Here is a 25435-nt window from a genome sequence, read left to right as displayed (position 1 = left end):
TTATCTTTCCCTTCTCTTTCTGAAATAAGTATGATTCAAACATTTGCTCTTTTGTCGCTGTCCCACAAATCCTGTAAGCTTTCTTTATTTTTTGTCAATTTTTTCTCCTCTAAGAGCATATTTTCCAATAACCCACCATTAATTTCACAGATTCTTTCTTCTTTTTAATCAGTTCTGCTATTGATGCTATCATATTTTTTCATTTTGTTCATTGTATTTTTCATCTCCCGGAGTTTGCTTGATTTTTATTATATCAATCTCTATTAAATTCTGATCACACCTTTCTGTATTTTGTTCAACTTTGAAGTTTACTACAATTTCTTTTTCTTGAAAAAGCTAGTTTGAATTCATCCCCACTCATAAATCTCTCTCTGTTCAGGGCTAATAACTGCTACCTCAATTTGTCCACATGGCGATGTCATATTTTCCTATTGCTCCTGATCTCTGTTGTCATGTCAGTGTCCGAAACCAGCCACTTACTGTGACATCTTCACAGGCTTGCTTAGTCTAGGCAAGAGTGAAACACTGGTGCCTGTCAGAAGCCAAGTACAGCTGTGGCCAGTGAATCATTCTCGCACCAAAGTCCTGCACCAGATGCAGTTGATGCACTGCTGGGGCATATGAGATGTCCAGAGCGACTGTCTGGAGTTCAGGGCTACAGACATTGGCCCAGTACCAATAATGGCAAGACATACACTCAGCCACGCACTCTGATTAAGGCAAATCTAGAGGCTCATTCACTGTAATGGGTAATTTGCTAGGGTACAAAGCAACATCCTATGTTCATTTCCTCCTCTCTTTTGCATTGGGGTGATATCTCTATTTGCACTATGTTGTTCCATATTGAAGCAGAGGTGATGTGACTGAATATAAAACTTGCCTTCCAGCCTTTGTTGATGCATCTTTTGTTAATATTGCACTACAGCCAGGTACTGTGATCTCTCACTCAGTTTTTCCTTGGAAGGCATGTGCAACCTGTGTTCAAAGTTTTGTTTCTGCAAGGGGGTGTTACTGGTTAGGCCTGGCCCGCTATCTTGTTTACCCACCTCTTCACTTGATTCTATTCATGCCAGATTATTTTCTCTCTTCTTTTTTGTTGCATATTTTTCTTCTTCTTACTAAAGACTTTTCCCTGAAACTACATTCATTTGGATATACTTTTATGCATAGTGCCTAGTTTATTGGCTGTCTTTATCATGAAGTAGTTTGCTCATGTACCATAAAATTCTAGCTTGGAAGCTCACTTGTTCTCTATTTTAGTGGTTTTTACTCATTTTCCCAAAGAATCAAGTTCAGAAACAAACTACAAAATATTTTCTTTTCATGGTGACATCAGCAATAACACATGTAGCCACTAAGCATTGGATAGTTTAACTGAATTTTCTATTTCAGAAAGTTAAGTTTTTTTCCTTTCATGTACTTTTCCCTACAGTGTTATACAAAGTCATAACCCCAGGCTCACAGTGAGAATCATAATTCTAACCTCCTTTCTGGAGAGGACTGGATTGGAAAAGTCATTAGCATCCCAGATATGAAGTATTTAAATCCCCCTTAACTCTGATGTTTTGTACTGAAGAGAACTTTGTTAGACCATGTTACTTGGCAGATTGACCAGGAGATTGTAACTTTAGATTCTCACTACTTTGTGCTTCTGGCCTATAGAATAATGATTTTGGTTCTAGATTTTCATATTCTGTATATGTTTTGGAGTTTTCTACTTTCATCTTTAAGTGCTATTGTTTGGAGCAGAAATACCCAGTCTATTAGAAACATATTGGTCAGAAAATTACAAGGGCCAGTGAAGGTAATATATTGTGAAACAAGATACTTTCAGAATAGAAGTTGAGGTACATGTATTGATCCAAAAGGAACCATATTTTTTAACAAACTAAGAATAGAAACACAATGGTGATCAGTTATCTGGTTTGATTTATCTGGGATGATCCAGTACATGTTGGAAGACCAAAGTGCAGCTAAATCACTAAGGCATCTGTATAGTTGAGACTATACTTAGATGATTATGCCCCTCTGTAGTGCTACTGCCCTTTACTTAGTTCATCTTACATCCTTTCTGATCTGGACTATTGCAATGGCATATTAGTCACATTCCCAGCTGCAGGACAAAATACTCAATGCTCGCAACTTAGAGGCTTATTTCTGCTCATAGTTTTAAGGAGTTCAGTCTATGGTTATTTAGCTCCAAGGCAGAAATGGCATGGCAGAAGAGTATGAGGAAGGAAAGCCACCAAACCCATGACAACTTAGAAGCACAGGAGAAAAGGGAGGAGCTGGGGACAAGAGTACACCCTCACAGGCCATATTCCCAGTGACTTGCCTTCTTGGACCAGGAAATATTACCTCGCACTTTCAACTCTGAACTGATCATCGGATTAATTGATTGGTAAGTATAGTACTCCATGATCCAATCATTTTTCAAAATTCCCACTTTGAACACACAAAACTTTTGGTAGGCATTTTAGATCTATACCATAACCAGCTTCCAATGAGTGTCTTATAACTACCTTCTCCACTTCTGTCATCAGAAGTATTATTTAAAACACAAAATCATGAAATATCTTCATGATAAAGAAAATAATATGTCTCTGACTTCTTGAGCATGGCATCAAAAGCCTTTATGATTTACCCTTATTACAGTTTCAGCTTGTTTTATACAAACTAAAGTGCTTTTCTGTTAACCAAACTTCCCCAACAGAGAGCATTACTCTGTGACTATTTGTCTTTTTTCCTACTGGTACATCTACCTGAAATATTTTCTTTTTTCGCCAATACATTCCTGTCAGCAATCTTTACCTCTCCAGTGGTCTGGAAAATTCTTACATTTTTAAGACTGAGGCTAAATGTCTTCCTCTCTGCATGTTCCAGCATCTGGTTCACAGCTTAGCTGAAGCATTTATCATGCAGAGTTAATTACTCATTGAGGCATATAAGCCATTTTTGTAAACAAATAATTCAAATAACTGAGCTCTTCCAAAGAGTGTTGGTTTCATGTACCCTGGAGTTTTCAAAATGTGGGACTGTGTCTGGTATACAGTACTTAATCTATGTTTATGATGACCCGTGTTCTAAACCAGTAGGATATTCCTCTTCCAGCCCAGTAGCTACAATGAAAATGTTGAATCAAAAGATGATCTGTGTGTAGACAGGAATGCTGAGAACAGGAAGAAATTTGAGAAATTTTTCTAAAACACCAGAAAATGCAAAATATTTCTTTTGAAGAAATCTGTAAAAATATAGTAAGTTCATTTTTCACTATTTGTTGAACTTGTTTATTCAGGGAATCCAAAGGCAAGTTTTAAAGAACCTAGCCTTTAATTTTTCCCAAGTTTTCACTGTATCACTTCTAGGTTATTCAGCAGTCCAAGGCTACCCACTGGGCAAAGACAAGAATGTGGTTTTTAACCTGTAAGTAAATCCTAGCAAAATACAGTGATCCCTAGGTTCATGAACTTAATAGTTTTATGACTTTGAGGAAGATGGCCGTGTTTGTGTTTGCGGCAGGGAAGACGGCTATAGCTATCTTTGTCACCTAATGCAGAGTTTTAAACAGAAGCAAAATTTTGCCAGTTTTGCAGACCAAATTTTTTGCAACAGAAATGTTCCTGAACAGAGGAGCAGTATTACTATACACTCTGAGGGCATAACAAATAGTTAAGGCAATATCTGAAGAAGGGAGCATCCACTGAAAGTACCCCAGGAAGGGGTATCAGTGACTTTGTTAAACTTAATGTTTAAAAAAGGGACAAAACTGATAAGAGAATATTCATTCGGGAAGTAGCAATCACAGAAATAGCAGCTCTGATGGATTCCATCATCACAGTCTGCCAGGCATTCTATGAACTTGGGTTTATTGCTTGAACCATAAACCAAACCCTCAAACATAGACATCTAATTTTATTGATCAGGTGTAGAGGTCTAGTTACCAAAAGTCTTATAATGACAAAGCAAGTAAGTCATAATTTGAATTCAGATCTACTTTATTACAAAACCAGTGCACTAGTGACATCTTGCAGGGAATAATTTAAAAAGAAGAGTAAGAGAGATTGTCAGTCAGTGAAAAGTTGATTAAAGATGACCTCAAAAACTAATTAAGTCAAGTGATTAGAATGATGACAGAAAAAAATGAGACTGAACTGAATTTAATGCTGTGGCATTGGGAATGAAGTCATCACCCCAAAGCAACAGTAACCCAGTTTAAGTTCTCTCTTTTGCACAGAAAACATAAAATCCGAAGTAAAAGTTAAAGGTTTGTGAAATTCATTTCAAAGATGTTACAGATATCTTTGGAGAAAATCACAGTGGCTCTCCGCAGAAAGTCTTCACTGAAACCTCTCTCAGCTCTGCCTGAAAGTAGAACAACATTTCCTTTGTCACCACGCTGTCCCTGGCACCTCCACAGCCATCTCCTCATAAACAATTTGTGTTTTTCATTTTCTCTGGAGTTTTTCACTAACTAGTGAGCCATAAGTAGAGTTATAGTTATCTGTTTGTCTATCTACCTATATCTCTATCTATCTATCTATCTATCTATCTATCATCTATCTATCATCTATCTCTGATCTTAGTGACCACCAAGCAAAAGTAGTGACATACATTCAATCCCAAGGATTCTTGTGTCTATAATTTATTGCATATGGCCTTGACCACTCTACTAGGTGTGCAGGGGTTAAATCAAGTGTGTGCTGACAGGTGAGCTTATTTTCTGCGCCATTTTCCATAAGTGTAACCCATGAAAATATTTTGCATTCAAGCTAAGAACAAAAACAATAACAAAATAATGTCCTGTCATATTTGAAAATTGTTTCCACAATTCTATAGCAATCTTATTCACTCAGTGTTTCTGAGTACGGGTGGTATTTTCCATTAATATATCAGTATTTTTGTAGGGAAATTGGAAAATAATAATTTTAGGGATTATTTAGTCATTGTTACAATGGAAAATTAATAATTAATAGAATGATGATGAATTAAATCTCACTTTAGTCTATTATAGTAAAGAACAAGATAATAGGAAGTCATTGTATTGGACTCAATACAGTATGTCCCTAAACATAAAATGCATGTGCATGAGCTGGGCATGGTGTACACATATAATCCCAGCACTCAGGGAGCTGAGGCAGGAAGATTGCTACAAGTTTAAGGCCAGTTCAGGCTACAAAGTGAGCTAAAGCAGCCAGAACTCCATAGCAAGACCATGTCTGAAAAAAAATTTAAAACCTTATGTGTGGACAGCTACTTCAAATATGAAATTGAAATCAGTGGTCACAGCCAGTGTTAGGTCCTGAAGACTAAGAGAGGTTTTTAAATAGATGCTTAGTAAATACTTTTTCATTAACTACACTGTGTTTGAAGAGGAAAGGCAAAAACACTATTTAGCCTTTTAAAAGTAACAAATACATTCTGAGTACTTGACTATTTTTAGGCGTATAACATATGTAAGGCAATTTACTAGGTGATCAGCACATAACATAAAACAAATATGTGTTTTCTTCATTTATTGGTTTATGTTCTTCTTGTAATATTGAAGAAACTAATAAATAGCATATAAATGAGTTGTTTAGTATTATTCAACATTAAATGCATTCTGAAAATTTCATATATCTTAAGTAAAATATTATAGAAATTGAGTGTCAACTCTAAAGAGATGGTCTCTCTGTGCTCTCTAAAATGTCTCCACCTTGGACAGCCCACTACCACCTTCTGGTATTTTTAATTAATGAGTTTTGATATATGACGTATTTTTATTTAGTGAATTTTGATGGGTGACTCATCCCTAACTGTCACAATAAAGGTGCAACCAGAGAGTGATACTCTGCCCCAAACATTTACTTTGGGAGTAAGCTGTTTCTAGACTGATTTTAGTACTGTAAAGGTGATTCTTTGCATATGCTGTTCTTATTTTTGCATATTTAAACAGAACAATTAATTATCTAAATAAAAATAAAATACTCAATACCTTAAAACTGTCCCTCATTCCTAAAAGTCTTTAAAAGTGGTGAATAGCAAAGATCTCTTTAGCAATAAATATTATATACAGAGGTGCCATACTTTCTCAATTTTTAATGAATAATTTTAATAGGTTTCATATAACTGAAACAAAATCTTTATTTCATTTCTATTGTTGGAAAATATTTCTTTTGAGTCCTTATAACTAATAGTTTATTTTAATTACAATATAGTACATACTACTCTTTGTATATGAAATGTAAATCTACTTCTTCACACCTCATCCTCAACTGGATACGAAATAAATTAATTTCATGTAGTTTTTAGTTGAGTAGTAGTAAAAATTGTGGAAATAACTAGAGTTCATGTGGGTGGCTAGACCACAAAGATATTTTAAAGAGAACTCCTTTCCCCCTACTTCAACTTCTTTTATATAGCTTTATAGGCTTTTGATATTCTCCCATTTTTCTTCTAAAAATTCGATGTCTATTTCACACCATTTCACCTCAATTATTCCTATGCATTATTTTTATGTTTTATTAAAACTACTTTTCCATCAGAGAGTAGAAGAAGTTACTAACTTTTTTGCATACATGGCACATTTTTGAATACGCACACTCGATCATAAACATAAATTATATTCATGGTCATTAAATTACTTATTTACTTGGTTGCTCTTGGGTAGTATGCCATTGTTTGAGAAAAACTATTGACTCTCCATACCTACATGCTCATGAGGTAAAATTTTTAAATATTCTGGTAAGAATTTTTTATTTTAATAAAGTTACCTTTTGGCTCTACCTTTTATCTCTTAATTCCAAATACTATTTTTTCTAGCTTTTATTTTTTTTCTTCACACACCTGAAAGAGTAAAGCATATTCCTTTCAGTGCGGCCTTTCAGCTATGATGCTTCAGATACTTTACGTGTCATCATAAAGTACATCACTCTGAACGCCTTTCAGGCCTGCTGTGGAACAAGCAGACCACCATGTACCACAACTGCTTCCTTCCCTTCCTCATACTTTGAGTATTACTTTATTTTCTTCCTGTAATTGCTTTTAGTTGACGTCTATGTTTCTTTCTGAAAGTAAGAAAAAGTGAGTCTGTATGTTTTTAATTCCGTGGAGCAGATCTTCAACTACAGTTAGTGAGTAGACTCAAATGGTCCAAGAGATAAAGAAAAACAGTTTCAAAGGATGCCTTTTTTTGTTTAAACTTCCCAGTCATACAAGCAAGGAGCACATCAAAGTGGTCACCTCCCAGTTTCGTTAGGGTATAGAAGATGTGCTTGTCACTCCTCAGTTCTTCCATCTATGTCCTTACTTAAACCAATTTAAACTTATGGTTTCAATTATCTTTATGATGGAGAGTTTTATGTAGGAATTTCTTTTCTTGAAAAAAGTTAGGTAAGAATTTATGTCTGCCACTCTTAATGGATGTTTGAAGTAATTTCACTACAGTAAAGTATTAATGAGAGGGTTTGAAAAGAACATTCTCCTTTAGACCACAGATCTCTTGAGCCATCTCATATAATCCTAAGGAAATGGAAAACAGTACAATACTCCAAATTAAAGTGATATGCTAGTGAAGTCATTCATCCTTGCTCTATAAAAGGAGGAAAAGGTAAGTTTATCATGAGGCACAGGGTATTTCCCCGAAAGAAAGCTGGAGGTGATGGTCGGGCATGAGAAATCAAACTTTCAAAGGGGAAGTACACTATTTTTCAAGTAATGGTGATATCTACCCTAATTTTGAGCCAATTACAGTTATATATCACATACATGTAAATTACTTCTAAGATATCATTGCTAGAAGTATCAAAATGCGTAACTACCTTCGCATAAAGAAGTAGTTAGCTTTTAATTCAGTGTAGATGCAGAGCAGTTAGGTATTAAACGCTCTTAAAGCTTTGCTCTGTAAATAACTTTGACTTCCAATAACCCATAAAACTTTGTTATAAAATACATAGAAATATTAGAAAAGGTAAACACATTGCTATTTGCTTTATACTTGTACAAGTTTGCTTCCATATCATTGTTTACCTAGCCGATGAACAATATTTGAGCAGTAGATAGGCAGTGAGTTTTTTTAATTCTCCTCTCTGATTGTTTACTGTTCCCTAAACTCAGATTAGGGTTCTCAAAGTCCAGTAAACTAATTTCCTCAGGTTAGTAAATATTTGTAGGTTCTCTTCCTAGTATTAGTTAAAATGTATTGGCGGCATCAAGAACAAAATTAATCAAATAAAACATATTTTCAAACGAGGTACATTATTAAAACCTAAATGAAGTTTTAATACTCTATAGCATGGAAAAATCCATAATATAATATGATATTCAAAATATGACTTGCAGATAAATGTTTATGTATAACATCCACTAAATAGGAGACCCATGGCTATAATTAAGTATACTGATTCACAATTTATTTTTGTAAAAATGTGACCAAAGGTGTCTCCCACATGTTGACATTAAAATCATGTTTTTCTCTTCTGATCAGATACTGTTTCAAAATATTTCAACTTCAAACAACATTTTAACAGCATGTGTATGCAATGTTTTCACAACATTTTTAATAAATTGGCCTAAGCCTTTGAAATTCAAGACTCCTAACCACATTCAGAAAGAACCATGTTGCCAGCAATTGTTAGTATTTAATCTTTTAATTGAAAAGAAGGAAGGAAGTAAATGAGGAAAGGAATGGAAATAAAAAAGAAAGGAAAAGAACAGAACAGAAAATGACAGAAAATAATAAAAGAAAATAAATAAAAGGAAAAATAAGACAAAGGATTGTCTGAAGTCTTCTAATTTCTCTGTCAACCAAAGTTCACTACATTTGTCTCCCCACTTTGTTGTAGACAGCCAAGCCTGCATCTCCACAAACACTGTTGCAGCAAAGAAGCTTATTTAATTGAGTCACCCACAGAGGCTGGATGCAGAGACAAATAAGTTCACTGGGGCCGGCGATGGGCACCCAGTACATGACTGAGCACTGACCCCGAAGGCAGGAGAGGAGAATAGTTATACAGTTCTAGTTCCAGGTCTAGTTCCGGTTCTATGGGGGTGGTGATAATATGATTCAGTGCAGCTATGGAAAGAATACAAAGCATAGGCTTAGCTTTGAAAAAGGAACAAAGGTGTTTGACGTTTTACATAGCGGACAAGCAGTCTTCTGAAAGAGCATGGGGTGGTATTGGATTAGGTAACTATAACAGGATTTACAAGAAACAAACTTAACTGCGTTAGAACACAAAATGGCATTGGTTTAGTTTTCTTTCCCATATCAACCTCAGAAGCTACCAGCACTGTACCTGGCCTAGGGTCTTCTTCAGTACCCACATCACATCAGGGCCATCTCCTTTAATTACCTTATCTGTGAGGACTGTTAGATACAAGTCTCCTTTTCAACAAAAGTGCCTTAATTTAAAGTCAGTGCCTTACTACTGGCAAGGTCTATCTGTCATCTCTATTAAATACAGTGCTATGGGAGCAAGTTATTAGTCACACAGATGCATCTTGTAGGACACGTGCTGTCAAGAATACATTTCCTCTTTGTTTCAAATTGTTGCTCCTTGAAAATTTAAGGTATTCTAGGTAGCCGTCAGTTTTAATGAGAATTTTTCCCATTATGACAGAAAAAATACTATAATTTTAGTGCAAACCAACAGCATGCCACTGGAATAAACTTTACATGAAAATGGATGATCTGTTTTACACACATATCTAGTTTTATATATAAAGATGAGTTGGTACACATAAATTTAACCTGATTATTTGCTATGTTTATTTTTTTATGTAGAGGGAAATGGAATACAAAAGTCCTTTAATAGATAGGGCAGGGGCTCACACACAACATCTTCAAACAACCAAGCCACTTTTATACTAATCTGGAAATGATAATGATACGTAAAATAAACTGGAGAGAGTAAATCAAATATTTACCTGCCTGTTTTCCTGTGGCTAAAGTATAAGGAAGAATGTAGCCAAGGGCCCTCTGAGTAATAAGCTGCAGGGACACCAGTGTTCTTCCTGGACCAGCAGTGCTGCGGGCCGGCACTCGCCTCTGCAAGCACAGATGAGCTGTGGAGCGCAGCCTGTGGCCCAGCTGCACCATCTTAATGTGCGCAGGAAAGTGGCTACTTGAAAGGCAGAAGTTCTCAAACTTTAGTGAGACTCAGCCTCAATTCCAGATTTTCTAATTTACTTGTCAGCATGCTGCAAAAGCAGCACAGGTGATTCTAAAGCAGGTGGCAAGAGGATTTCATTTTCTAAAACACTGCATTGTGGTTTACACTTAGAATGCACCCTTCTCCAAAGTCTCATGTGTTCTGGAGTGAGGCTAGGAAGGTACTGGACCATGGCAATGTTCTGCACAGCAGTGGACGAACTGATAGATGTGTTCGTGGCTGAATGTGCTGTTAAAAGCAGGGCCTGGTTTAAAATGGGCCATGGGGAATGTGCCCTGGGAGGGTGTATTCTTGTCCTTGGCTCCTCCCTCGTCATTCTGCTTCTTAGCTACCAGGAAGTGAGCAGTTTTTCTCCACTATGCCCTTCCAATGTGAAATTTCTGCCTCGGAGACAACCCACATGGACTGAACCCGCTGAACCAAGAGATAGATTAAATCTCTCCTCCTCTAGTTGTGGGTGTGAGTTATTTGCTCCACAGAAAAGGTAACTAATACAAGTGCTGTGAGATACACAGGCACATCAGTAAAACACACACATCAGCTCACATCTTCTTTTTGTTTTAATTGCCATTACTACGTGACCTAATTCTGGAGAAAAAACAAATGTTAATTTTGCTTGCATATTAACAAATGTTAATTTTGCTTATTGAATTGAAGGAAGGAAGTTACTTAAGTGTGTGTGAAATACTAGAGGTGTTACATTAGTTTGAGTAAGATGATCCAGGAGACAATGAAAAATAAATAATGTATTAATTTTATTTAGAAAATCAGAAGTTCCAAGAAATAGGGGATGTTGGCAACTTCGTGTCAAGGCTCTGTATATTTTAACATGTAGAGAGAATTTTTCTCCAATGAATTACCTACTCCCTGCTACAACAGAATATACTAGAAGAATGATATAGATGACTTCTGTCATCCCTGTAAACATTCATGCTGACTTAACATAAGACAGCTTAATTAATGTTCTAATCTGTGACTTACTAATCTAGGGGAAACTGCAGAGTTTCCTGGGCCTTGGCTTGCTTGTTCCTGATAGAGGACTCGACATCATCTGGGGTGTGTGGAATCAAATGTGTCAGTGCTTTTCAGAGAGGACAGTAGTGTATGCAGCATATCACTTTTCCTTTCTTTCCTGGGCTGTTAGTCTTTCTCTGCTCACTACTGTCCTGGGTTCCTTTACCTTGTTGTGTCTTATCTTTTAAAGTAAATAAAGCAGATAATGAAGCTTGTCAAGAACCATGTGCTAAACAGAAAACGATCTGAAGAGCCATAGGCCACAACGGTATTTGTTACCTAATTCAGAGTGTTGAGAATGTTAAGTTCAACTTTTATTTAAGTATTATTGAAACACTTAAATTTTAACTATAAAAAATTATTAAATACAAAGTTCATCTGGGAACCAAATAGAGATAATTATATTTCTTTAATTATTTCCATGAATATTTCACAAAACATAATATTAAATAATAGCAATTCATTTTTAGCCTTCTATATAGATGTTGTTTCTATAAAAATACTAGTTGATAAAGCTTAAAATGGAAATTGTAGATTTTTTCATCAAACTACAACAGTGTATGTAATTCTTTACTGAGAAATAAGACAGCTTTGTGCTTCTGAGATAAATTCTTTTTTTATTTTAAAAATAAAAGGAGGAAAACATTAACAGACAGACAACCTTTTACAAAATAGCAAAAGAACAGTACAGACAATATAGAGTTACAAACAAAGTGGTAGGAAATTAACAATGCTTGTTGTATTACATATTGATATTTATGTCTGTATTTGTTTTCATGAGAAACCACTGAGATAAATTCTTTAAGAACAAATGGTATAAATTTGTCTGTGTAACTTTCTGTCAATGTTTTTCAATTTAGTGTGTTATTTTTTCCTAAAAAGGAAGAAGAAGGGTAAGACAGAGTCAGAAACAGTATAGAAGTGGAAGAGTTGTATATTTCCTTCGAGTTTTGGAAAAAATAATGTTTTGCTAATAATTGTGAGTTGTTAATGATCTGCATGTATTCTTAGCTGTGTCACTAATCTGAAAGCAAACTGCACATATTTCCTCTTTGAGGGATAAAAGCAAAATAAAACTCCAAATCTTGAAAACACAAAAGTAGAAGTGCGACTGTAACAGAAGAGGGTGAGATTGGGGAAAAGGAACAAGGTTAACGGAAGAATCAAATGATCAAAATATGTAATAGGCACATACATGTGCCCCTAAAACTCTCTGTAGTATTTTATACAACCAACATCAGCAATAAATAAATGATAAAATTAAATAAGTAAAGGTCCAGGAGACTGCTATGCGAAATTAACAAAGAGAACATTCATTTAGTACAGTCTTAGGACCTGGATCAAAACATTTGCCCCCAAACACGGGTCCACCACAGCAAATACTTTGAAGAATCCTGTATGTGGGACAGTATACAGGGTAGGCAGGATCAACACAATTCACTAATTCTCATTCCTCGAGTGAAGGCCTACCATGGTGAACGTCAGGATCTCCAGGTAATATGTTCGGTCTCCCAGGTCTCCTTTCATCCTTTGGTTAGTAGGGAGTTAAGAGACCAAATCATCAAACATTTAAGAGAGCTCAAAAGAGTTTGCTCAATGGAGCTCAAATATCAGGCTAAAAGCAAGTTTCAATTTTGATTTGAAACCAGCTTCCTACAAATGTTCTGACACAGGTGTGCCTGGATTTGATAGAACATTAACTTTGTTCCCTATGTAAATAAAATGGTAGCTGCACAGGTGTGCCTGCTGTATGATCTTAGGGCCAACCACAAAGATATCAGAGTGTAATGTAGAAAAAATAAACAGAACAAGTGTGCTAAAGGGCACATTAAGATTGCCGTTGCAGAATGTGTATACTGTTAAATCTTTCTGTCAAATAAGCTTAATGCAGTTATTAAATATATTGTGTAGCGCACATGGAAGTGAATTTGGCCAACATTTCCATAGGTCCTCCTGTTTAGTGTATATATTTTAAAACCTGCACAACAGTTACATAATCAGAAGGCATTTAAAATAGAGATAAAAAAATTGCTACTAACTACATATGGAATAGGCTGTGCCTCCTTTTAAATGTATTTTGTGAAATGACAAAATGATGGAGAGTACTGTGAACATTTATTACTGACAGGTGTAATTTCACCCCTACTTGAAAGGCCACGAATTTAAAAGGAGATGAAAGCCTCCAGCTGATGAATGAGGGAAGAAAAGTCTGACAGAATAACATGACTGTCTCAGGGGACTGAGTCATGTGGTCCTGGTGGTTTACTATTTGGCCATGAAGTTACAAAGATTTACAGTGTGCTTGGAAAGGGTTGGGACCCTATTTATTTGCCTTTGCTTCTGGACAGCTGATAGAACAACTCTGTGAAACTACAAGGACTGTGACCAGCTCATCCCCCACCTGATAATGACATCATGGTTACAGGCCACCCTGAGTAATTTACCCGTGGCTGATGAAACCCTCCTGCCATCAAGTTTCTGGGCTAATAAGAATTTAGATAATGATATGGGTATAAAAAGCCTTTGTTATCATCACTGAACAAGAACCATAGGCTATAGAAAAGGGTTTCTATAGATTTTATAGTCATGAAAGTAAGATCCCTATGGACCTTTCGCTTTACATCCAGTCTGATAGAGCCTAGAAAATTCTTTACATTAACTAGACTGACATACATTCCGTGCTGTGTCTCCTAGGGTGCTGAGCTATGAAAATGAGTTTAAGAAAATTAAAAATATAAAAGAGGAAATTTACATGTGAATTACTTGAACACGAAGAAGAGTGTGATAAATGTGATATGAAAGACAGAAAAAATTTGAGAGAAAAACAGGAAGTAACTATTTTGTTATAAGCACTGAATTTCCATATCATACAGTTCACTCTCGTTTCCTTTAATGTAACTCTGCATCATTCAGCCCTAAGTCCGGGTCGCAGGTTGAGGGCCTCTGCAGAGCCCAGTGATATCCACTTCCGGGAAATCAGTGTAATGTCTTCTCTTATTTCCCTGTGCACCTCACTGGGGTCATTTATTTTTATTAGAGCTTCTTCTAAATTAAAGAAGTTGTTAATACAATCAAAGACAAGGAGGTACAAAGGGGAACGTAAATCTCAATTTTAAAATTTACTTTAATCTACTTCATAAAGTATAAAGATAAAATAAGTATGTACATTGCCTGAAAATCTATAGATACTAATGAGCATTATTTAGCTTTTTCAGAAGTCTTAAGAAACTTCTCATGGAGAAAAAGGTGCCCAGATATAATTTGGAGAAGGACAGAATTACTAAAGAACATTTTGTTTGTTCACACACAATGTAGAATATTTGCCTTCTTGTCCATTCTACCATTTTGAGTGTTATTTATGAACTAGTGAAGTAAAATTATTATTTTCTGAATAAAATCCATTCTTACAAAGCACAGAAACAAATAATGTAGCACACAGTCATGGAAATATATGGATAGCTAGTATTACTGGAAAGCTATCAATCATATAAAAATGCATAAAATAGCAATTATAAGAAATTCTATAAGTTTCAAGTAAACGTATATTAGGAAAAATTGTAAACATTAAATATACCATTAAAAAATCATCATATATTCCATTATTACTTTGGCCCATTACAGAAGTAAACAAGAAGTAAAAGTAACCTTAGCACCTATTACTTTGGATTGTTTGAAATTCATATATTAAATGAATGTTCTATTGATATAATCCTACATCCAGAAAAATGTCTAGCTATCCTTTTCCCTTTAATATGTTAAACACTACAGACTAAATCTTCCAATAATTTTACTAGAATATGCCTTCCCCGAACTTTCAAATAGCTTCATTCTCTCCCTATGTAGATTCTTGACCTGAGAAATATTTGCATGAATTGGATAGTATAATTATCAAGATTCTTTAACATAGCTTTGTAACAACACAGTACAAAAGCTCTTTAATAATTGTGACAATTGTGACACTTTGAATAACAATTGTGACAAGTCAGATTTAACTATGAAGTTTTGCTACTATGAACATGAGTAAAAGTCCTATTTATATGCAAAGTCACATTGTATAATGTAATGCAAAATTATATTTTAGTCTTACATTTCTTAACATAGTGAGGAGTCCAAATAGTACATACATGTATACTAAAGATCTCAGAACCTTTTCCAAGGAATTTACTCATCTATTCCTTATGGCTCTGATGTAGCAGTTTCAGACACTATATGAACTTCAAATACCCAATTAAATAAATTTAAGTGTACATAAGCACAGGATCTTTGTAAAAGTGAATTTTTTCATGAAATGTTTTCATCCAACATTTCCTTCTTTTCATCTCTTTTCTGCATGCATTTTCTCCCCCTCCCTCCTTCCCTCTCTCTCCTCTCTCTTCATCTTCCTCTTCTTCTCCCTCCCCTTCTTTCCCTCCCTTCTCCTCCTTTTCTCCCTCACAAATGTACCCTGAAAGACACTTTACTCAGTTTTACATAGGATTCTCACATGTTTCTGCCCTTCAACATGATTATTCTATTTCTAACTTTGTTGTTCTTATGCAATCTCCTGGTTTCATCCTGTGGTAACATCTGGTTCTTATAATGCAAAAAAGGTTCTTTAAAGAAACTTTTTTTAAAAAAATAAGAATGAAAATCTAGGAGGTGTATTAATTTTTTACAAAGTGAGAAATCTAAGTTCTTTTGTTACATCCGAAATCAGTTCCTTTCACGAAAGCCCTCCGTTTAGCTCAGAAAGTCATGGAAAAAATTAACATCTGTACATTTAATAAAAGCACAACTTGTAACTACCATTCATCATACCAGTGAGTAATTCAGAAAACAGTAGCAAGAGACCTTGGAGCAGAGTATAGGTGTAGGATAAAGCCAGAATATTTTTCTAACTTGTAAAGGAAACTTTTCCATGTGCAGTTCTTTCTGCCAGTTGTGTCTTGAAGGTATGAGCAGCACCAGGCTCCTGTTGACTTAGCTTCAACAAATTAAGAGAGGAAATCCACTGGAGATGTATTCTGTACACTACCAAATCCACCCCATTACAAATATAGTAATTTAGGGGCTGGGGATTTAGCTCAGCGGCAAAAGCGCCTGCCTGGCAAGCGCAACGTCGTGAGTTCGGTTCCCGGTACCGGAGAAAAACCAAAAAAAAAAAAAAACAAACATACAAATATAGTAATTTGAATCCCACCCACTGGGGCTATTGGAATCAGTTGTTAGTCAGGAATATTGATGAATATGAGAGTATTGATAAGTTCAATGAATAAAAACATACTAAAATTTTTATTTTAATAGTTTTTTTATGAACCTGCTTTCCAGTGTTGATGGAAGCAAAAGACCCATGGCCAGAAACTGAGAGAGCCAAACAGAAGAAGCACAAAGCCCATAAATTGAAAATTGTATCCTAATTAAGTTTGACAACACTTGTGAATGGCTATAATAATGAAGATAATGTGTTTTTAGTGTGAATGTTTCCATACATTATGATTGTATATAGAATAATTAAAAGAAATTTTAGCAGGGAAGTGCTTTGTAAATATGTCCACTGTATTACCTTTCAGTCTAAGACAAAAATATTTGAGCAAAATTACTTCATGTAACCTTCACATTGCTGCACCGTGTGGACTCCTAGTCAATGCCCTTTCCAAACAAGCCTATAAAAGGTTCATGGCCATAGTTAAATTTCCCTCCCCACAACATTAGACAATAGAAAGCAGGTATTTCACCTTTACAATGAGACCCTTCTCAGATTCTCTTTGCACAACTTGTTATAAAACAATCCCTCGAAATGATCCTTTTTTCTGGATCTAGGCCTTTCTAGTGTTTTCACCAAGGAAACAGAAGCCAAGCAATCATCATGTAATCAGCTCCTTTGATTTTCTGGAAAATGAAATAATGTTTCTCCAATTCTGAAGTCATAAATACTGATATTCTCGTATCTACATGATTTCTATTTTTCTTCTTCAATTCATTTCTTCTGTATCTATAGATTTAACCCCTCACTGACATATTCCCTCCCTTCTTACTTCCTCTTTCCCTCCCTTCCTGTCTCTCACTACCTTTCTCTCCTCTTCTTCCTCCTCCTCTTCCTCTTCCTCTTCCTTTTTGTATTTTGTATTGTTTGGTTTTGGGTCCTGGGAAGCCTTTTGCTTTAAACAAATGTTGAGTACCTTGATGTAATTACGAAGTGCAGAATACATTAGCAAGACAGATATGGTCTCTATAGTTCTTCTCTTGTCTATTTAAAGAGATAAAATACTAGAAAATATTTCAGTGTGGTGGACAAGTTAGGTTACCACAGGACCAGAAATATATTTAAAATTCCTTTGGTTTTGTTCTTCCTAAGAAAATAATTTTCAAACTGGCCTCTAAAAAACAAAAAAGTTCACAAGAGAAAATCAGCAAATGATAATCGTATATAAAATCCCCATTATCTTTTACGTCATAAAGGGAGCACTTCTCCCAAAACAATAACTGATTGAACTTTATTCCCTTCCATTTCTCCTTTATCTCTTCTTTACTTCTAAAAGAAAAAAATTCAAATAATTATTAAAATTATTTAGTAATTATTGCTCCAATCTTCTAGAAATATACTTTACAAAAAGTTCTCACGCAAGGGGAAGACTGTACAATAAATCTTTCTTAGTTTCAAAAAACAGAAAATAATTAAAAATTATCTTTTTGGGTATAGGTTAAAACTCTGGCACATGCATGCAATGAAATATAATATAGCCTTTTAAAAGACTGAGAAAGGTCCTTATGAATTAATAGGCCAAGATAACTCATGTATATTATTACATGGACTGAATAAGCAGCAAAAGCATGTTGGAGTACAATCCAGCAGGTAAAGTATGAAAAAGGTTTTCAAGTTTATGTCTGTAATTCAAGGTGCAGATATATCTATACTCCTCTATCTGTCTGAACTACATCCTTATTATCACAGTGATCTCAATATAACTTTGCACACACTTAGAATATTTCCAGGAAGAATTATAAGATGCTATTTTTCATAGGAGTGGACAATGAGATTGAAGAATGGGGCTTTCACTTTTAAAATATATAACTGTTAAGATTTATGTTTTCTGATTCATTCACTTATTCATTTGCTAGAACAATTAGGAGATTCTGTGACTCTTCTCACAGTAGGCAGAGAGGCCCCTCATAATACAAAGGTGAGGCAACTTGGCTCCTATTGACCTAAAGGGATTCAGGTGGCCTGGCACGTATCCTTCCCCAGACACTGCAGGTGACAGGAACGCTGCCTTTCAAACACACAGAACAGCAACATGGCTAACTTTTGTTGAACTACACAGTATATTTAACATCTTTTAAGTATCACTAAAAATGACAGGTGTTGACAAGCAAATCTGGGTATACAAGTGTTCTTTATGTTTCTTACTTCTATATTTTATGTAGTTTGAAATTGTTTCCAAGTAGATTTAAGGAAAAAAGGGGAAGACAGCCAGATGAAGGATGTTAAGTAATATACAAACTGTTTTTATTCTTATAAAAACAAATAAATGTCTCCTTTTCATTTTGTTTGCAGGTTACACTTAGAGCCAGAATAAAATACCACAAGCTGAACGCTCATTCTTGAAAACACATTCCTGACATTTATTTCTATTTCTTTTACTTAAATGGATGTAGTAAAGTTGGAGTCATAATGTCATTTCCTCTTGGCTATATAATCTAATTTTTTAGTTTTCCAGGCTGTACTTAGAGTAAGATGTATTAGTGTAATTTCTTTTTTATTTAAGGAAAAATGATTGTTTTGAAAACACTTTAGGAAAATCGTTTTCGTATTTTCCTTCTCCTCGCATTAGACTACTTTTGACTTTTGGAAAATAAAACCATTGACATTCTCATTAAGCAGCTGGTTGAAAAGTAAATGTTCAAAAAATGCGTCCGTGCAGAAGCATCTCTTCATGCAGACCGTCAGCTCCCACTTTCTAAAATATGAATCAACTATTTCAATATGGCCCCAAATTCAATTTCTCTTTTAGTTGAGGTTGTGTTTCCTGTCACTTTGGCTTGTACACTGTATCTTTTATAATTTTTCTCTATAATTGAACTTACTTTAGGAGCCCCCATTTTCACTGGTACAAAACACACGACCTTGTCAATGCAAAATAGACCCAATTACTTTTTCCTCATTTAAACACCCTTTCTTTGAAGAAGATATTTTGTCAGTTCAGAATTCTCACCCTCCCTCTCCTTCTCCTCCCTCATTACCCTTCTCATTTGAATACGTTCTTCCCACTTCCCAAATCTATCTTCCATTTTGTTTCTTATTTTTTATTTTGTTTTCTCACACAAGAGAAATGATGCATTATTTAAACTTGCGTTTCCAATTCATTTCATTTAAAATTACAGTCTCAATGAGTGTCATTTATCTAAAAATTGCTTTCTTTATGGCAGAGTAGTATTCCATTTATATAAAGCCACATTTTCTTTATGCATTCACCCATTGATTGGCATAAGGGCTGTTTCCAAAAATTAGCTATTGTAAAATGTGCTGCTATAAACATGACTATAAGTATATCGCTGTGGTATGATACTTTTCACTCTTTTTGGATGATACTTAGAAAGGGAATATCTGGGTCACATGGAACCTCTAGTTTTAGTTTTTTGAGGAATCTTGACACTGATTTCCATAGCTGTTACACCAATGTATACTCCCAACCGCAATGGAGAGTCCTTTTACCCCACAGCCTCGCCATCCTTTGTTACTGATTGATTTCTTGATGATAGCTGTTCTTTCCAAAGGGAGATCAAACATCTAAATATTAAATCAGAAATCTGAATCTGCTGGAGGATAGAACAGGTAAAACTCTTGAAGACCTAGGTGTAGACAAAGACTTTATGAACAAAACCCTGATCACACAGGAAAGATTATGAAGAATCAACAACTGCAACACATTAAATTAAAAAGATTTTGCATAACAAAACCACCAGCAGAGTGAAAAGACAACCCACAGTGTGGGAAAAAAAACTTTTACCAGTTACTCTTTGACAGAGGACTAATATCTAGGATATATAAAGAACTTTGAAAAATCCAACTCCTCAAGTTTAAAGACCCAATCCAAAAAAAGGATGTCTGAAATGAATAGGCACGTCTCAGATGTAGAAGTACAGATAGCAAATAAATATATGGAAAATGTTCAACATCATTAGTCATCTGAGAAATGTAAATTAAGACAGTATTACATCACTTTCTATTCTAATGAAGCTGCATTAATAGGCACATAATAGTCTGTCATATTGATGAATACTGCACTACTTGAACAATGCTATGCTGTTAGAATTTAAATATTTTCTAAATTTAAAAATAATATGCTGAATGAATATTCTCATGCTTAAGTTCTTAAACACATTCATGGATGTTTTCTTAGAAATAATTCCTGCATGTCTTAAAACTATACACATTGTCCACTTACAGCAAAATATTATCAAAAAATTCCAGCTAGTGGTACTACTCGGTCAAGTGATTGTGTCTGCTTCTCAACCAATGAGAGCTATTATATGCCCAATTTGAGGAGCAAAAATTGTACCTCATCATTGTTTTCATTTTCATATTTTGTATCATGTATGTAAAAATGATCACTGGATGTTTGGACATTTTTTATGCCAATGCTTTCTTCAGCTATATCTTTATAAGTTTTTAAAAATTGATATGTACATATATTAACACAATTTTCATGTTTGGCCTTTTATATCCTAATTTTGTTTATGGAGACATTTAAAATATCAAAACCTTATTTAATAAAATCTGTGATCATTTGTGTTTGTCATTCTTAGCTTTGGTGTCTGTATTAGTCACTTTTCTGTTTATTGGGCAGCATATCTGACAAAAACAATTTACAGGAGGAAAGGCTGACTTGAGCTCACCATTGCAAAGGCTTCCACTACAAGCTCCAAGGCAAAAATGCTATGGTGCAGGAATGCTGCTCACCTTGTGACCACGAGGAAGCAGGGAGCAAGGGAGAAGCTGGGAGAAGATGCAGCCTTCCTAGGCAGGCCCCAGTGACTTACTCCCCCCAACTGTAGCCCACCTTGTAACATCCCACTCAGGTATGAACTTGTCAATGGATTGATTGTACCTCATGATATAATCACTATCCCAAAGCCCCACCTCTGAACACATCAGACTTGTGGGAGACATTTTAATCTGAGCCATAACAGTGTCACATGTAGAACCTTTATCCTAAAATTACATGAGCATTGGCTTATACTTTTATGAGTACAGAAATCATAGACATACACCACCAGCACCCCACAGTGCTGATGTAACTTGGGAGTTATCAAGAAACTAATTAGTAAGCAGGGAAGAAATAAAATACACACTCTCCCCACACATGTCCTCTCATCATCCATAGCTCGAGTCTGTGTGCCCCTGGTCAATGTTCCAGCAAAGAGGGGCTTGATTCAGAAATGTCCCATATTTTTATAACGACAAGAAGAGGAATCCATGTGACCCATAGAGAGGGTAGCTCTTCATCATAAGATGGCCTTGTTACAAAGTGGTTACCTCTGGGTCCCAGGAACTGCGCTTCTGATAAACTAAAACTTGCTGAGACAGCTCACTGTCAAGCACCCATGACAGAAAGGAAATAAGAGACCAGGGCCATCAAAATCTGCCTCCCATCGATCTAAATCTAATAACTGGTTAGTTTCTATACTTAAATTTTTAATCATTATTTCTTTTCAAGCATAAGGCAAACACTTGGTATCTAATCTCCTTATATAATCTTCCCAGTAGCTTTAATAATATTTCAATTGATTCTTTTAAACTTAGGAAGAAAAATTTCATCTTGGTCCACTACTGACACATGGGAATTTTTGCATGCTTTTATTAATTTTGCTAAGCTATTTCTTAGGCTTCAGACTGTAGTATAATTGGAATCTTGCACAATCTCAGTGACTGCAGAAATTCTTGCCAAGTAGCCTATCCTTAGCAAGACTGCATCTAGGATTTCATCTCTACTGTATCCTCATTTTCAGTTACTTGGAAACCACTGAGTTTTTCTTAAATTGCTTTGTTCTACCTGATGGAAATGAAAGAGTGGTCCATGCTTCGTTCTCCTGGGTGAAGCTAATCAGCATGAGTCTTAAGTGTGAGGTGCCGTCTTGATTAAAAAAGGAGAAAACATGGCACCAGAAGTCCATCAGCCACTCCTGTAGTGTAAATTTATCTGTTTGAGAGTCAACAATATTCTCTCATTCTATGTGCTAAGAAGATCTTCTTTCAGTTGGCTCTAAAAAGCAGTGGGCACACAGAAAATTCATACATAAATAAAACTCTCAAACAGCAACAATATTTACTACTTGTTAGGCACACTACTTCTGTTGTGAAATATACAAAACTTGGTAGGTGAAGTCAAGGTTTGTTGGCTCCAAAGCAGAAAGAACATGGCAGAATTTAGGGTGGAGAAAACTAGCTCACTTCATAGGCACCAGGAGAACAGTACTAGAGAAGAAGGAGCCAGACATATTCCCAAATCATGTCTCCATGACCCTCCTTGACGTAACCAGAAGTGAGCTTTACTAGTCCTGTAGGCACCTTTCAAAACACTCAAGTTGATGATAAAACTTAGATGTCACATTTTCACTCTAAAACTGAAAAGAAAGCACATAAAAAGGGAAATCTTTTCTCCAAAATGCTCTAAGAAGTGGCAGATCTCAACTATGAATATAAAACTCTGATTCCAGAGCCTGCTGAATTTACCTCAGAGAAAATCTGCATCTAACTGTCACAACTTTTATTTTTGTGGAATATCCAGAGCCATGCCTGTAGGACCTTTCTATTCCCATGGAGAAAAAAAAATGTATCTGATTTAACAACCTGTGTATGCAATAGTTGCCGTTAGAGCTACAGTAAAAATTTGATGAAACATTGCTATTTTGCCAATTTTCCTGTTATAAAAAACTTTAAGACAAAGATTGCTTTTCATTTAAAACCTCACAACAGCACAGGGAGTCCAGTCTTTATTATAATAAATTTGCATTTGGAAAATAAATTTGTACTGTCAAAGGAGAAAACTGACTTACACAGAAGCTGATTAAATGATTCAAAATATTTCAAGACACTATACTATTGAAGTGATTCCAAAAAGTGACATGGATGTAACATAATATGTATTCTGAACTACATCACAAACTCTAGCATTTAGTAAAAGGGTAAAAGGAGAGTCCATTCATGTACAGGAAAAGAAAATTTTCTTTGGACTATTTATATCAGATAATATGTTTGTTTAAGTAAAAATAAGTGGAGAAAAGTTCTGCATGCCTACCATCCATATTTGTACCTAATATATTGCAGAAACAGTTTCAGTACAACTCTTTCTTTCAAAAATATTTATCCAATACAGTGGCCAAGGTCAGTTTGAATTTTGATAATCTACTATATATAGGTACCGATTATATGTGAAACTGATGTCATTGGTATTTGGACACCCCACCTTTTAAAAATATTTTCCCTGTTTATTATTCATGGCTTACTAATTTTCCCTTTGAGATCAGGTAAATTTTGGCTTTTTGTTTTGTTTTGTATCTCAGTTTCAAATGTATAACTTTCAAATTTCCTATGGATAGTTAACAGTCTTCATTGCTTCATTGCTAAAAGCATATATTATGATTTGGTCTCGTGCTCTAAAAACATTACTGTAAATATTTCAGGCATAAGTGGATCCTTACAGCCTGTACATAGTTTTCAAACCTTAAAGATTTCCTGGAGTATAACAGTAGCAGCCTGAGAGATCAGGAACAGAAGAACCTCCTTTACCTGAAATTTATAGCAAAATAAAGTAATCCTGAGGTCTGTCTAATGCAGTTTTAATCTGTATTTATTGTTATTATGGATCCTGAAATTCAATATTTCTAAATTTTGAGCTCACATTTTGTGAACTCTGTGATAAAACAAAAGGACCACAGATGAGATGATTTGTATTTTAGACCTACTGGGTCACTAACTACGTCTTAACCATTATAAGACTCACTACCACACCTCCATATGACAATAGAAAATCAAATATTGTTTGTAGGATATGAATGTTAGGCACCTAATTAGGAAAAGCAAAATGAGATCAGTAAGGGAAAATTTGAAAAGCATCTTGCAACCACATATGGAGGTGTCATAAGAAACAGTATAATCACAAGACCTGATTTGAGAACAGGTTATGCAGAAAGTGAAGATTATACAGCTTTGGAGTCAATAATAATGTAAAAAACAGACCTAGAGATTAGATACAAGGTGTGTGGGCAGGGATCTAGAATTCATTTTATGGCTTCATAAGGTCTAAAATAGTATTTACATAAAACAGGCATTTCATGAATATTTCAATCTATATGAATGCACATTTAGGGCTTTTCTTCTTGGAGTTGGCTGAACAATAGTTATTCTGCAAATCTTTACATTTCTAGCAAATCTTTTACATTTCCACAGTTGAAGGTAGCTAGACGTCAAAATATGACATTTGGGCAAGCATCATAACATCTTGTGGATTATCTCTTCCACAGAAACAAAATAAATTTACACTGAGAGCAAACTTCTCTGAGAAGACTATGGCCAAGATGCCTGTGTTAGGTTCCCTGGCAAAGGCTATATAAATGAGCATTCAGAGAAATGTTACTTCCCTTAGGATTTCCTTGCTAGAAAACCTGTAAAAATATGGCCTGGATGATAACTAGATACAACTGAGCAGCTTAGCTTAAGCGACATTTTGAGATTGGGGCAATCTCCAGGAAGATGTCTCACAGGCCAATCAGAATTTTAGAGCATGTTCCTATAGCATCCAATATCTGCTATCAGTATTTGTTTATCAAACCTTCCAAAGTTGAATGTACAGATAGATATACGCTGAATGCACAGAGATATATAATATATTGCATTAACTATTTTAGGTTTCAGAATACTCCAGTGTGCTGGAAAAAATGACTGGAATAACATGAAGAACAGTAAAATGTTCAAGATGTGTAAATTGTTGCTTTGCTGCTTTTGTATTCAAATAAATCAATTCCATTATTACAGAAGGAAGGACTTAACAATCAATCATAATCATCAATCAATCTGACTTCATCATCAATCATAATTTAAACTCTTATATTCTAGCATCTTCTAACATTTAACATTTGAGTATGACATAAACCAACGTGTCTTGGTTATTTTTCTCTCTTTGCTGGGGCAAAATACCTGATGCCCAAATTAAAGAGGAAAAGCTTTATTTAGCTCACAATTTGTGGAGGTTTCAGTCCATAATCAGCTGGCTCCAAAGCAGAGTGATGTG

At 35.2% G+C, this 25435-nt stretch overlaps 1 protein-coding gene across 5 annotated transcripts in view; it reads right to left on the bottom strand.

Moving 5' to 3' along the window:
* Positions 1 to 25435, bottom strand: part of LOC102025938 (chromosome unknown open reading frame, human C4orf22) — a 576439-nt gene that overhangs the window by 305447 nt on the left and 245557 nt on the right. The window lies entirely within an intron of this gene.

Source organism: Chinchilla lanigera, unplaced genomic scaffold, assembly GCF_000276665.1.
Source record: "Chinchilla lanigera isolate Chin_1 unplaced genomic scaffold, ChiLan1.0 scaffold00032, whole genome shotgun sequence".
In the NCBI taxonomy this organism is placed as follows: domain Eukaryota; kingdom Metazoa; phylum Chordata; class Mammalia; order Rodentia; family Chinchillidae; genus Chinchilla; species Chinchilla lanigera.
Note: the sequence above shows the minus strand (reverse complement) of the source record. Positions and strands in the feature narration are given on the sequence as shown.